This window comes from Acinonyx jubatus, chromosome B4 (genome assembly GCF_027475565.1).
Source record: "Acinonyx jubatus isolate Ajub_Pintada_27869175 chromosome B4, VMU_Ajub_asm_v1.0, whole genome shotgun sequence".
NCBI lineage: Eukaryota > Metazoa > Chordata > Mammalia > Carnivora > Felidae > Acinonyx > Acinonyx jubatus.
Window position 1 is genome coordinate 99744335 of NC_069387.1, and position 12767 is coordinate 99757101.

General features: G+C 36.0%; 1 long non-coding RNA gene across 1 annotated transcript in view; it reads left to right on the forward strand.

Annotated features, from left to right (window-relative positions):
- The window catches only part of LOC128316440 (uncharacterized), a 58879-nt gene that overhangs the window by 817 nt on the left and 45295 nt on the right, over positions 1–12767 (forward strand). The gene's annotated exons all lie outside the window — the stretch shown is intronic.

The window sequence follows — 12767 nt, forward strand, 5'->3', positions numbered from 1 at the left end:
CACTATTATGCCTCCCGTGGGAGTACCAAGTAAAAATCCCATTTATCAATGATGCAATTCTTACGCAATTGTTCTGTTACATAATAGTTGGGAATTGTATTAATAACTGAAAGCAATTCTAAGTCTAAGCAGGAATCAGTGTAATAAGTAAGCTCATGATCTTTGGAATCAGATAGGATTAAAATTCTGGCTCTGAAACTGATGTTGAGATTTATGTGTCATCTGACTTATTTGTGCCTCCTTTTACACATTTTCATTGGGTACAATACATCAAAGAGTGGTGGAAATTAAAGGAGGCAGCAGCAAATAGAGCAATGGTTGTCATGTCATAAGTGCTCAAAAAATGTGTATTATTGCTATTTCTCTCTATCAAACCCTGGAAATTCTCAACTATCTTACATAAATGCATAAAAGATGAAATGGAATATGTAAATTAATGCGTTAAGCATTTTCTGCCCTGCTCAAGGTCTTAACACTAATTTAAGGAAGCATTAAACTCTGGAAAGGGGACTGACTAAAACACAAAGAAAGAAAGTAGTTGTCTATGGAGTGACTATGAATTTAAACACTAATAAATAAAAATAGGAAATGAATGAAAGTCAACTTAGAAAGCTAACAGCATGAAAGAATCCTTTTTCAACAGAGATCTTAACTTTACAACAGTTATACTCCAAGATAAAACATAAAAGTATAGTGAATTATGGTACTTCCCCATAATATCTGTTTTTAATCTTTATTTTTTTATGAAATACTAGGATAATCAGAGATAGGAGGAGGAAGAGAGGAAAGAGAAAAAGCAATCAGCAGAATTTCATGGCTCAATGATGGGACATGTTAGAGATGTACTCCTAATAAAAATACTAGGAGGCAAATTCCATTCTCTTTATAAATGAAGGAATTGTGGCATTGAGAGGTTAAATTGCCTGCCTCCTATCCTCAGATTATAAGTGGTTTCAAAAAAAGTGCTGTCCACTTTATGAGAGCGTAGGGTTGAGTTGATAATAATGAATAGGAAATCTGGGGGACAGTTTCACCTGGAAGAACTGGCCTTTCTCTTTCTTTTATGCCCTGAATTTAGTCATCTTAATGTACTTATTTATAAGCATTCTAGGTGGTATTATGGGGAAGAAAACACTCAATATATGCTTCTACAGGAAGGAAAAGAAGATGAGGAGGAACCGTCTTCTCTCCCTTGGATTAAAATTCCCATGTAACTAACTCAGTGGATGGGACATTACCTCATCAAGGCTCATCTCAGATGTCTGTTCAGATATCCTGTTATTTTGTATAATTCAGGACTTTAGGCAAGCAGACCAACAGGTCTCATTTTCACATGAAGCAAGAGAGTTCGGGCTTTCAAAATCTATGCTGTTAGCAAAAATACCATTTTTGGGAGGCAGTAAAATAGTTTGCCATTAAAGAGTGCAGAAAATAATTTGAAACCTTGTTCTTGGTGGATACCCTAAAGCAGTGGGGTTCTGAAACTGTGTTTCCCCTGCCAAGGCAGCATCAACATCACTTGGTACTAGTTAGAATTGCAGATTTTCGGACCCATCTCCAGAATCAGAAACTCTGGAGGTGGGGCCCAGCAATCTGTGCTTTAACAAACCTTCCAGGCGATTCTGATTCAAGCTAAAATTTGAGAAGCACTGACCTAGAATTGCAAATGAGGATTTCAAGGGAGGGAAGGAGATGAAGAGAGATCCACAAATCCTGCTGCAGAGGTTCTTTTTAAGGAAGAATGTGAAAGAGTGATGGAAAGACAAAGAGAAAGGTCATCTCTTATAAAAGTCTTTTGGAAATGACTTAGACATACGTTCAGGGCTCCAAAGGCAGACTTTTGCCTTCACAACACCTTGTAGTGGAGGAACTCAGAGGACTAGGATGGAAAGACATAATTCAAAATACAAAGAGAATTTCAAAAAAGGCTTGCACCCACATTCTTCTTCCTAATGCAAACAAGAACAGAAATCTTGGAATCTTGGAAGCATTGCAAAGCCGGTGGAATGAGCATAAATTGCTCCTATCTCCAGACCCTTTCAAGGGGCCTCTGAGTTAGCGCTGCAGATGTCTGTGCTGTGATGTGGCTGGACTGTGTTCCTGAGGACTGCCCTCTCACCTGAGGATGAAATCTGTTCCTCTGCTATTCTGCCAGACGTGGCTGTGCAACTCGGTCTCCTTTGTCATTGTTTTGTGAGTTGTTGTTCAGAGCCACCTTATTTCCATTGTTCAACACCCATCAGGGCACTTTGAAATAAATGCTGACTACCTGTGCCCTCTGAGATTTCATGTTGGCTTTGAAGGTCACGGATGTCACTACAGATGTGATAGAATAGAATCATGGAAACAGCCGGAGTCTTTGAAGTCTTCTAATCTGAACTCCTCACATTTCAGATGAGGAAATGAAAGTATGGAGAAATTAAATGACTATTCAAGGCCACTCAATAACAGAGGGAAAGCAACTCCATATTTTCTGGTCTTAATTTACTCAACAACTACTGATTAAGCATCTTTTAAGTGGTAGGCAGTAGGGGAGAACAATGACAAATGAGGACTCTTGTCATCTAGTGGACAAGCTAGAGAAGAAAAGCAATTATGTGGAATATAATAATTTTAATAATAAAGTAAGCCTGTGATGCTATATGACAGCGTAAGTGGGACACCTAAGTCATCCTTGAAGAATGTTAATGACTGCTGTGGACCAGTGACAGTTCCATGCCTTCCCTGCCTTTCCTTTTGGATTGGGAGTATCTTTTGCCCTCATCTTATGCTTGCCTCACCATTGTAAGTTGAGTGTTGGTGGGGGACAGATAAGCAAAGAGCCTTGTTGGTTCACAGGTCTGCAGATTGAGAGGAACTGTGCTCCAGGAGCTGCATTCAAGGCTGGTTTAACTATTACATGGTACAGCTTCCTGAGATTTGTAGAATAAATGCCCAGTCATCAATAAAATACAGCAGAAGTGACATACAAGGACTTATAACGTTAGTTCATTAGAAACTTACTGTTTTGATCTGGACTTCTGGCACCTCACTGTGCTTGAGATGCTCCCTCTTGGAACCCAGTGTCCATGCTGTGAGAACCGAAGCCCCGTGGAGTGGCCACAGTAGACAGCGCTGATTGAGCTCCCTGCCCACAGCCGACATCAGCTGCAGCCATGTGTGTAAGTCAGGCTGGACGTCTAGCCTAGTGAAGTCTCCAGGTAACTGCTGCCCTGGACCAACATCTGCCTGCAGCCGCATAGGAAACCTTGAACAAAAACTTACCAGCTGTGCCTGCTCAACCTATAATACTGAGAGCGGTACCAGTAACTCATTTTGAGCTCCCAAGTTTGCTATATGACAGCAAACTGTTTTGTTTCTTAAATTCCACATATGAGTGAAATCATATGTTATTTGTCTTCCTCTGACTGACTTATTTCACTTAGCTTAATACATACCAACTCCATCCGCGTCATTGCAAATGGCAAGATTTCATTTTTTTAATGGCGGAGTAATATTCCATTATGTATGTATGTGTGTGTATGCACACACATACATACCACATCTTCTTTATCCTTACATCAGTCGGTGGACATTTGGGCTCTATCCATAGTTTGGCTATTATTGATAATGCTGCTGTAAATATTGGGGTGCATGTCCCCTTTGAATCTGTATTTCTGTATCCTTTGGATAAATACCTAATAGTGCAGTTGCTGGATAGTAGGGTATTTTTATAAATGGCAGCCTCTAACAGTGTGGTAAAATTCAGAGGAAATGGAAGGTCCTATGATAGTGATTGGGAAGTGTTCAAACCATCCACAAAGAGAAGGCCAAGATAGGAAATCTGCCTGGTGCCTTTTTTAAAAATAGCAACTTTCTTGAGATACAAATGATGTATACTAAAATTCACCTTTTTAAGGTTAATAATCCAATATCTTTCCACAAAAGTGTGTATCCATCACCACTGTCTAATTTTAAAACTTTTCTTTAGCCCTTTCAGAGACACCCTGTACCCTGTAGCCATCACTCCCCATCATCCTCTAGCCCCTTAGTCTCTTTTTTTCACCTGTTTTAGAAAAGGGAATATTACTTTCTCTTTTTCTTCTTCAAACGATTAACAGGTATTTAAGAGCTATCAGAATGTAAGTGCCATGAATACAGAGATTGAATCTGATTTAGTTACAGTTGTGTCCACCATAGCAATCACATAGTAATGACACTCAAAGCATATTTGTTGCATGCATAGATGTGTCCTGTAAGTGATCTTTCTTACTGTGACTAAGAAAGTACGTTTTTGTAATTCCTCAGAATGAAAGCGTTTGTTGAAACCCTCATTGGAAAAGAGTTTCTCTCCCATAGTGTGTAGGTGGGACCAAATTATACCCTTACTTCCCCATCTCCTCTGCAACATGCATCAACAGTTACCCCAGAAATGTAAATTCCTTGTTTCTTTACCAATGAAGCAATGTGAGGGTGTTGGGGTTAGGAGCTGCAAAGGACACATTTTCCTCTACTATGAATAGCACCGATGTTGTTATGAACTGAATTGCATGTGTTATGTACCCCCCCTTCCCCCTGCCTGCCTTACATGTACTCCATTTTGTTGAAGCCCTAACCCTCGATGTGACTGTTTTTGGAGATAGGGCCTTTAAAGAGAGAATTAAAGTTAAATGACATCATAAGGATGGGACTCTAGTCCAACATGACTTGTGTCCTTATAAGAAGAAATCTACAGAGACAAAGCCAAGTGAGAACCATGTCTGTGAGCTATAATGTCTTCCCCACGTAGCCGGAAATATTCAGGATGCAGCCTTATCCTTTAGCCTGCAGATAGAGTTTGAACTAGCCCTTGTGTTTCTCACAGGGAAGATCATAGATTTTCTTCTCTGCTGCTCCATTATTGCATATGAGTTAAGAGGAAAATATTACATGCTGATTATTTAAAACATGCTTTTCATTAAAAAGTAAATACTGTGCATCCGAGGATAAGTTTAAAACTTCATATAATCCACACAACCTGAAGAACAGGTTTGTTTTGAATAAAGGCATTAAAATTCCTTTGGTAAAATGTGAATTAAAAAACTGAAAAATAGCCACAAGACAATGTGAATAAAGTATGTCATCCTTACAATAGAAGCTTTATAGAATTTTGAAATAATAATTTCCTCTTATGGTAAAACTTAGTAAACACACAATGTACCCAAGCTTATATAATAAGTGTGGAGACAGTGAGAATGTGAAAAACACAGTAAACAGAGAGGCAAAGTGGAAGGCAGAAACACATTACTGAGGCAGCGATTCAGATGGAATTACGATGAGTAAATGCTGGGCTTGTATCTTTTTAGCTGTCAGTGTTTCAACATTTAGTGCATTATTTTAGCAATATAGCATACATATCTCAAAAGTGACATGAGCCACTATTTACTTACAGATCTATAATTCTGGGAACTAGAAGGATGAACAATAATTGCCTTTGTGTACCAAAGCTGTCAACTTTCGGAGGTGCAAAGCATGCTAAAATGTCCTTTCCTAAGTTCCTCATAGTAAAGTTTTGCCAAAGTTGGAAATAATTGCTGTGAAATCCTAACTCTGGTAAGACATTCTGGGAAAGAATATGAGGTTCGACAGAAATGGAGTGGGGCCGTTGCAATTCCTATCTTGCAGGGAGATAGCATAAATTCTATTCCCAGATAAGGATATAGGGACTGAAGCTTCCAATGACTTGATGAGGGTGACCCCATAATAAGAAGTAGAGAATTCAACCCAAGGCATATCTAATCTCAAAGTCAAGATATTTTCCCATGATACTTGCCATATGGCCAGAATATTCTGAGACTTCTTAGGGCTTACTAAATTGTCAAAGGGCTCCTGAATAAAAACATGTAGTAGGTATTGAGATTCTCCCTTACCCACTAATTTTGAAACAGATTAAATAGTCACACTAAAACATAGAAGATATGCACCATAAAAGCTTATTGTCCTCCTCATCATTAGGGAAATACAAATCAAAACTACCTGTCAGAATGGCTAACATTAACAACTCAGGCAACAACAGATGTTGGCGAGGATGCAGAGAAAGAGGATCTCTTTTGCACTGTTGGTGGGAATGTAAGCTGGTGCAGCCACTCTGGAAACAGTATGGAAGTTCCTAAAAAAATAAAAAACAGAACTACCCTACAACCCAGCAACTGCACTACTAGCATTTATCCACAGGATACAGGTGTGCTGTTTTGAAGGGACACACGCACCCTAATGTTTATAGCAGCACTATCAACAATAGCCAAAGTATGGAAAGAGCCCAAATGTCCATCGATGGATGAATGGATAAAGAAGATGTGGTATATATATACAATGGAGTATTACTCGGCAATCAAAAAGAATGAAATCTTGCCATTTGCAACTACATGGATGGAACGAGAAAGTTATTATGCTAAGCAAAATTAGTCGAAGACAAATATCATATGACTTCACTTACATATGAGGAATTTAAGACACAACACTGATGAACATAAGAGAAGGGAAGCAAAAATAATATAAAAACAAGGAGGGGGACAAAATATAAGAGACTTTAAATTTAGAGAACACACTGAAGGTTGCTGCATGGGTTGTGGGAGGAGGGATGGGCTAAATGGGTAAGGGGCATTAAGGAACCTATCCCTGAAATCATTGTTGCACCATATGCTAACTAACTTGGATGTAAATTAAAAAATAAGCAAATTAAAAAAAATTCTTCTTCTCTCCAGGATGATGACTGTAAACCACTTGCAAAACAACCAAATATCAAGCATGTATCTGAAGAATCTTGTATACAGAAAATACTCCGCACTAAATAGGGCAGTTCTAATCTATTTAAATAGACACAACTGATCAGAGACTCAATAAATCCACATCCATTTTCTTCTCAAGAGACTTAATTTGAAGAAGGAAGAGCACCATAAGTTTTTTTTTTTTTTTGAAGTGAGGGCCCAAACAGTTTCAAAACATTGGTTTTGTGTATTTCTTGATGTTCCTTGGCAGCATGGGCCTCATATTCCCAGCGGGCTGGTTAAGGAGAAATAGTGAAATCTTTTTCATGAGGAGTAAAACCAGGAGTTTCAGAAAGTATAGCTTAACATAAATACCAAAATAGATTATCAAACATTGTGCTATCACCAAAGTTAGTGTTATGTCGTAGTACCGTTAGTGAAGACAGAATTGTGTTGACTAATGTGAATAAAGACATGATTATTGATTTTATTTTTTTTATTCTGCTTAATTCTTATCATCTGGACTCTCCCAGTACATTAAAAAGACAGATATGGTAGCTATTCCCTTGTTCCCTTCTTGGGCTTATGATTAGATGAGAGAACTAAAATCCATTTGATTGAAGCAAGTTTCATTACATGGAGCTGATTCACTAGTTGATATGCAATAAGATCACAGCATAGATAAATATCAGTGGCTCTGAATCAACCTGAGTCACATTTCAGGTGACAATTCACAGAAATATTCTCTATCTTATTTGATAGTTTTGTGATAACCTGGTGAAATGAATCAAAACTGGCTACTACATTTGTAGAATATAATAATGACGTAGTCACAAAATATAACAGAATTCAAAAGAAGAAGAAACATCAGTGAGTAGGTACTAGTAGTAAAGATAATAATTTACAGTAGGAAAGAAATAGCTTAGAGAAAGAGTAGAGCATTTTTTAGATCCCGACATAAATATAGCTATTACTGTGGTTCTCTGGTGAACAACTAATCCTTTTTACCAATCTACTAAAATATGCCTGAATTGTCACATGTAGCACTTGGAAAATAATCCTTCCATTTTAATTTCCATTAGTCAAAATCTTTATGTTGCAGAGGAAGCGAATTTTTACCTTGATCCTCTTAGGGTTTTTCGTCTGGGCCTGAGAATTAAACTGGCAAATGACAGATTAACAGAAGAAAAGCACACACATTTATATTAAGTTTTATGGGACATGGGGTGATCATAAAGAATAAAGACAAAGAAATGGCAAAACCTACTTGCTTTTAATATTAGGTCAAACAAAGGTAATTGTGAGGAAGCTAAAGGCAGATAAGAATTACTTTAACCAGGCATATAAAATTCTCTATCTCAACTTCTTGTTCCTAATAAGAATGCCCCTTTGCTTCTGGTATAGGCAGGACATCTTTCATATTGGAATTTCACCTGCTTTTAAGAAAAAGATGGGAGGCCAGAGTGATTCTCTTGTATTTGGTGTTTTTCAAGTGCCTTTAACTCACAGTAGTCAGTATGAAAAGCAGCATATTTTGGGGTGACACGTTCTGAACTCCTTCACTGTATAGTTTATGTGCATATTTGATCATTACATTTTAAAGACATGTTGAGAAGCTAAACAGGATTTGTACAAGAGTGACAGTGACATAATGATTAACGGGCTGAAAAGTCAGTCTTACATGGAAAGGTTAGAAGAATTGGCATTTAGCCTGGAGAGGCGTAATATGATTACTATCTTCAAATAGATGCAGTTTTTGTGTGTGTGTAACATTGTGGTAGACTACAAAAATTGGTTACCCTGTGGAGAGAATTTATTACCTATTCAGTACATAGTTTTTGAAAGCTACCAAGTGCCAGGCTCTGGATTAGGTAAATAAGTCATTTTCTTTCCTTTAAGAATTTCACAGTATAGGATGCTATACTGATATAGACGAGAATAGTTGTATTCCTTAGGGTAAAGGCTAAATTGCCTTATCAATGAGATCCTCAAATATTGTTATTCAAATATGCTGGGATTCAAATGTTTTAAAACTTCATAATCTAGCCAGTCACAGGTAGGTGAGGAAGACTAACTCAACCTAGGAGGTGGTAGGGAACATGTCCTTCGATTCTATCCCTCCTCCCTCAAAGGTAGTGTATGGTTGAAGCTAGGTCACTACCCACTCGTGGAAGCTGATAAAAACAAATGGATGGCATCAATTTCATTCAAAGGAAGTGAGGAGGCAGTTGCCAGTAAGCTCACATTCCATTGTTGTGACTTTGGTCATACGACCATACCTTGCAAGGGTATATTGTTTCGAGCTGGGTAACCACATGCTCAGCTACAATCCTATTATTATGGAAGAAGGAGAAAAGGATGTTAGGAAACAACTAGCAGTTTTCCATAGATAAGAAATATTATCATAAATATTAGCATATCAGTATTTCCATTCTTAAAAATCATGTGGAGAGCAGCTAACAATGCTCCTGGATAATTAAGATATACTTTACCTGATGTCCCAATCTGCCTATACCAGAAGCAGAGTTGGTCTTGTCTATACTATGCGTAAAGGTGTTCGGGTTATTTTTGACCACTTCTGACAATTTGTTTCTAAACTCTTCTTGGCCTCTGAGGATTTCTGTCTATAGAATTGTAGAGAATACCTAAAATTTCTTAAATTCTATAAGTGAAAAGTATGACCAGAGTGAATTCAGTCCTGGATCTCTCTCTTCATCTGCCTGCTATGAGGCTTCTGGTCCTAGAGACACTTCTTTTCCCAGCCAATGAAGGGGACTATAACCAAGTTGTTCTGCTTTTGTAGACAAAGCATTTGGGTCACCATATTCTCTCTCAACATCTAATAAAATTCAAGCATGGAATTTTATTGAAATCTCTCTACAATGGATACTCTTCATCTACATTTTTTTTTTGGCATTTAGTTTAAATGGGTATTTTCTTCAAAATCCTATCTGATCCTGACATCATAGGCAGTACATTGGCAAGGTCTCATATGATTTAATAACACTGTCAGACTCAGAATTAATTTAGTTCAATTCTTACAGCTCAAATTCCACAAGCACTGTAACAAACAATTTTATAATGCATGGCAAGCCTATTAAAATAATCCATCCAAAAAACCAGACTCTCAAAAATCCTTCTAATGAAATTGTTTGTAATTTATTTACAAGAAGATATTATTTCAAATAGAATAAATCATATCCTACATCATCTTGTAAGTACTGTATTTTTTTTTTTTTTTTTTTTGCGGAGTGACATATATGTCCTACCAGTGGATCCGTCTTATAACAATAATTGGAGACAGGAATTCTTTGAAAAAAAATTTTTTAATGTTATTAGATTAGATAAATGGATACAAATACTTATTATTAGGTCGAATTTTTAACTCGCATTTGTTCATGTCTAAAACACAGTGATTAAAGATATATATTCACTTAATAGACTCTTTTGTAAGAAATGTCCAGTTAATTTAGTTAAATAATCACTCTTCTTAAAAAAGTCCAGTAAACTCAAACAAAATTAGTTTGACTACTTTTTGAACTGACTGAATAATCAAGTAGTCATTTGGAGCAAGATGTTCCTATCAATTGTGTGTATAATTAAAAGTCAGTATATCTTATAGTCTCAGTTCCACTAACTCCTAACTAATAAAGTTATGATTTACATGAGCTTAAGGAATTGAAACTTAAATTATATATTACAAAATATAGTCAATATCTGGTCAATTAGATTTCTGTAGCTAAAATATGGCCTCCTGAAACTTTACATATTCCAAAATTATAGCCTTAGCACTTGCAAAGCTATTTTAAATAATTACAGAGGAAAAGAAAACTTAATGTACTAGGTACAGCTAGACCTATGCACAGAGAAAAATTCCTCCTGCCCTTTTATGCTCAATTGAAGTGATTCCTTTCAAATTTGTTTGGCTATTGTTTAATGCAACTATAACAAATTTCTAAATAACTGACTCAAACCTGTTACTATAGTATCTACCATATCTGATTGCTGATCAACTTTTTTCCCATCTTTTTGATTTCCTGACAGTTGCCTAGAATAATGCCAGTATGATTGGGATAAGATTCAGCATTTTAATGTTGAACTTCATTGCTATGAGTATTATAAGTAACTACGTTCTTATGTTTATGATAGTGTAGATAATGGAAGTATGGGAAAGCTACCACATCTGGACTGCAACAGGACATTTAAGAGGATTTATCATGAAAACCTCATGTTTAAACTTTGAGTATCAGCAAAAAGAAGAAGTAACTTACTAAATGAGAAAACAAATTATAACAATTGCTAATCAGAAAGGATGTATCCACTGGTAGGCTTGAGGGTATATGATCCAGTATTGTTTCTCACAGATAGGGGATTTATATAGGCATATTCATAAAATTGTAATACAAGATATAGATTTATAAATGCAATGTATTTTTATATCAAGATGTCAAATGCCATGGCAGTTTTTTGGGCTGAATCAAATAAATCAAGTCCAGGACTTCAACTTTTTTTGTAACATCACCCCTTTCCCCATTGAAAGAAGGACAGTGAGATTGAGATATGGCTCTGAACCAAAAAATGACAAAAAAGACTTTGAAATCTAAGTGAAGTTATCCTAATTGGTATAATATCTCAAATCAGCCTGGGAAAGATGACTATTTTCATTAGTCAGTTTATGACCAGAATTTTGATTTCCTATGTATCTTTTTAAAAAAATTTTAATGTTTATTTATTAGAGAGAGAGAGAGAGAAGTGTGAGCCGAGGAGGGGCAGAGAGAGGGACACACACAGACACACAGATTCTGAAACAGGCTCCAGGCTCTGAGCCATCAGCACAGAGCCTGAAGGGGACTCAAACTCAGGAGCCCTAAGGTCATGACCTGAGCTGACCTTGATTTCCTATGTGCATGCCTATAGTAAATCACACAGTGAAGAGACAAAAAGAAGGACTGAAGGCACTAGGGATGTTCATGCTACAGAAGAGAAGATTTAGGAGAGACAAAAAAAAGTTTTCTTCATTGTCACAGGATTAGAGACGAAGCTTACTCTACATGGCTCCAAGGGTATAAACAGGAAACCAAGGGTTAGACAGATTTAACTTTGATTTAAAGGTGAATTTTGTAAAACAGTTGTCCTGTGCCAAGATAGAGTCACTGAAGAACAATGGATTCCTAATTTGGGCGTATTCAAGAATAGGCTAGACCATTATTGGGTAAATATATAATTTTAGAAGTTCAGCTATTAAATAAATAAGATAAAATGATAGATGATATCCTTTCCAAGACTCTAACATCCATCCTACATATTTTATAAGATTTTTCTGGAGATTAACTGAGGTAATAAACATAGAAGTACTTATGAAAAACTTATGTTTTGAGGGAAGAAGTTTAAGTCTTTAATTTTAATAGTTCAAGTTCCAAGTTATACAGAAGCAATTTAATATAAACTTAATTTTTTTGAAAAAGTAATGAAATTAAAATTTAATAATTATCAATCTTATGACATAATTGAAAATATTGATAGAGCCTTCTACAATTAACAAAAAACTTGTAAATTCTTTTTATAAGATATAAGATGAAAATAAGACAAAATGGAAAGTTATTTTACTAGATACAAGCAGTTAACATCTATATTATATAAAGAGCTCACATAAATATACATTTTAAAATTCTGAGTGAGAAACATGGAAATAATAGAACAATTTTCACAGAAGAGTAAACAAATATTAAATATAACTGCATGGAAATAATTATAGTAACAAATGTTGATTCAACCTTGAGAATAATTCTACACCTATTAAATTAATAATATTATAAAGATGATTTTATCCAAGTACAGATGAATTTATTGGGAAGGTTATACATATAAACTCTTCACAAGGAATTTGCAAATTCTTACAATTTCTTTGTGAGACAGTATTATAACATGATCCTTCATTTGGTATTGGAAGATAGTTCTTCACAGGACTCTCTCATTTCTGTACATCTTGTGAACAGAAGCACAGATGGCTTTTTTTGTGGATAATCTTTTTAAGATTGTTTT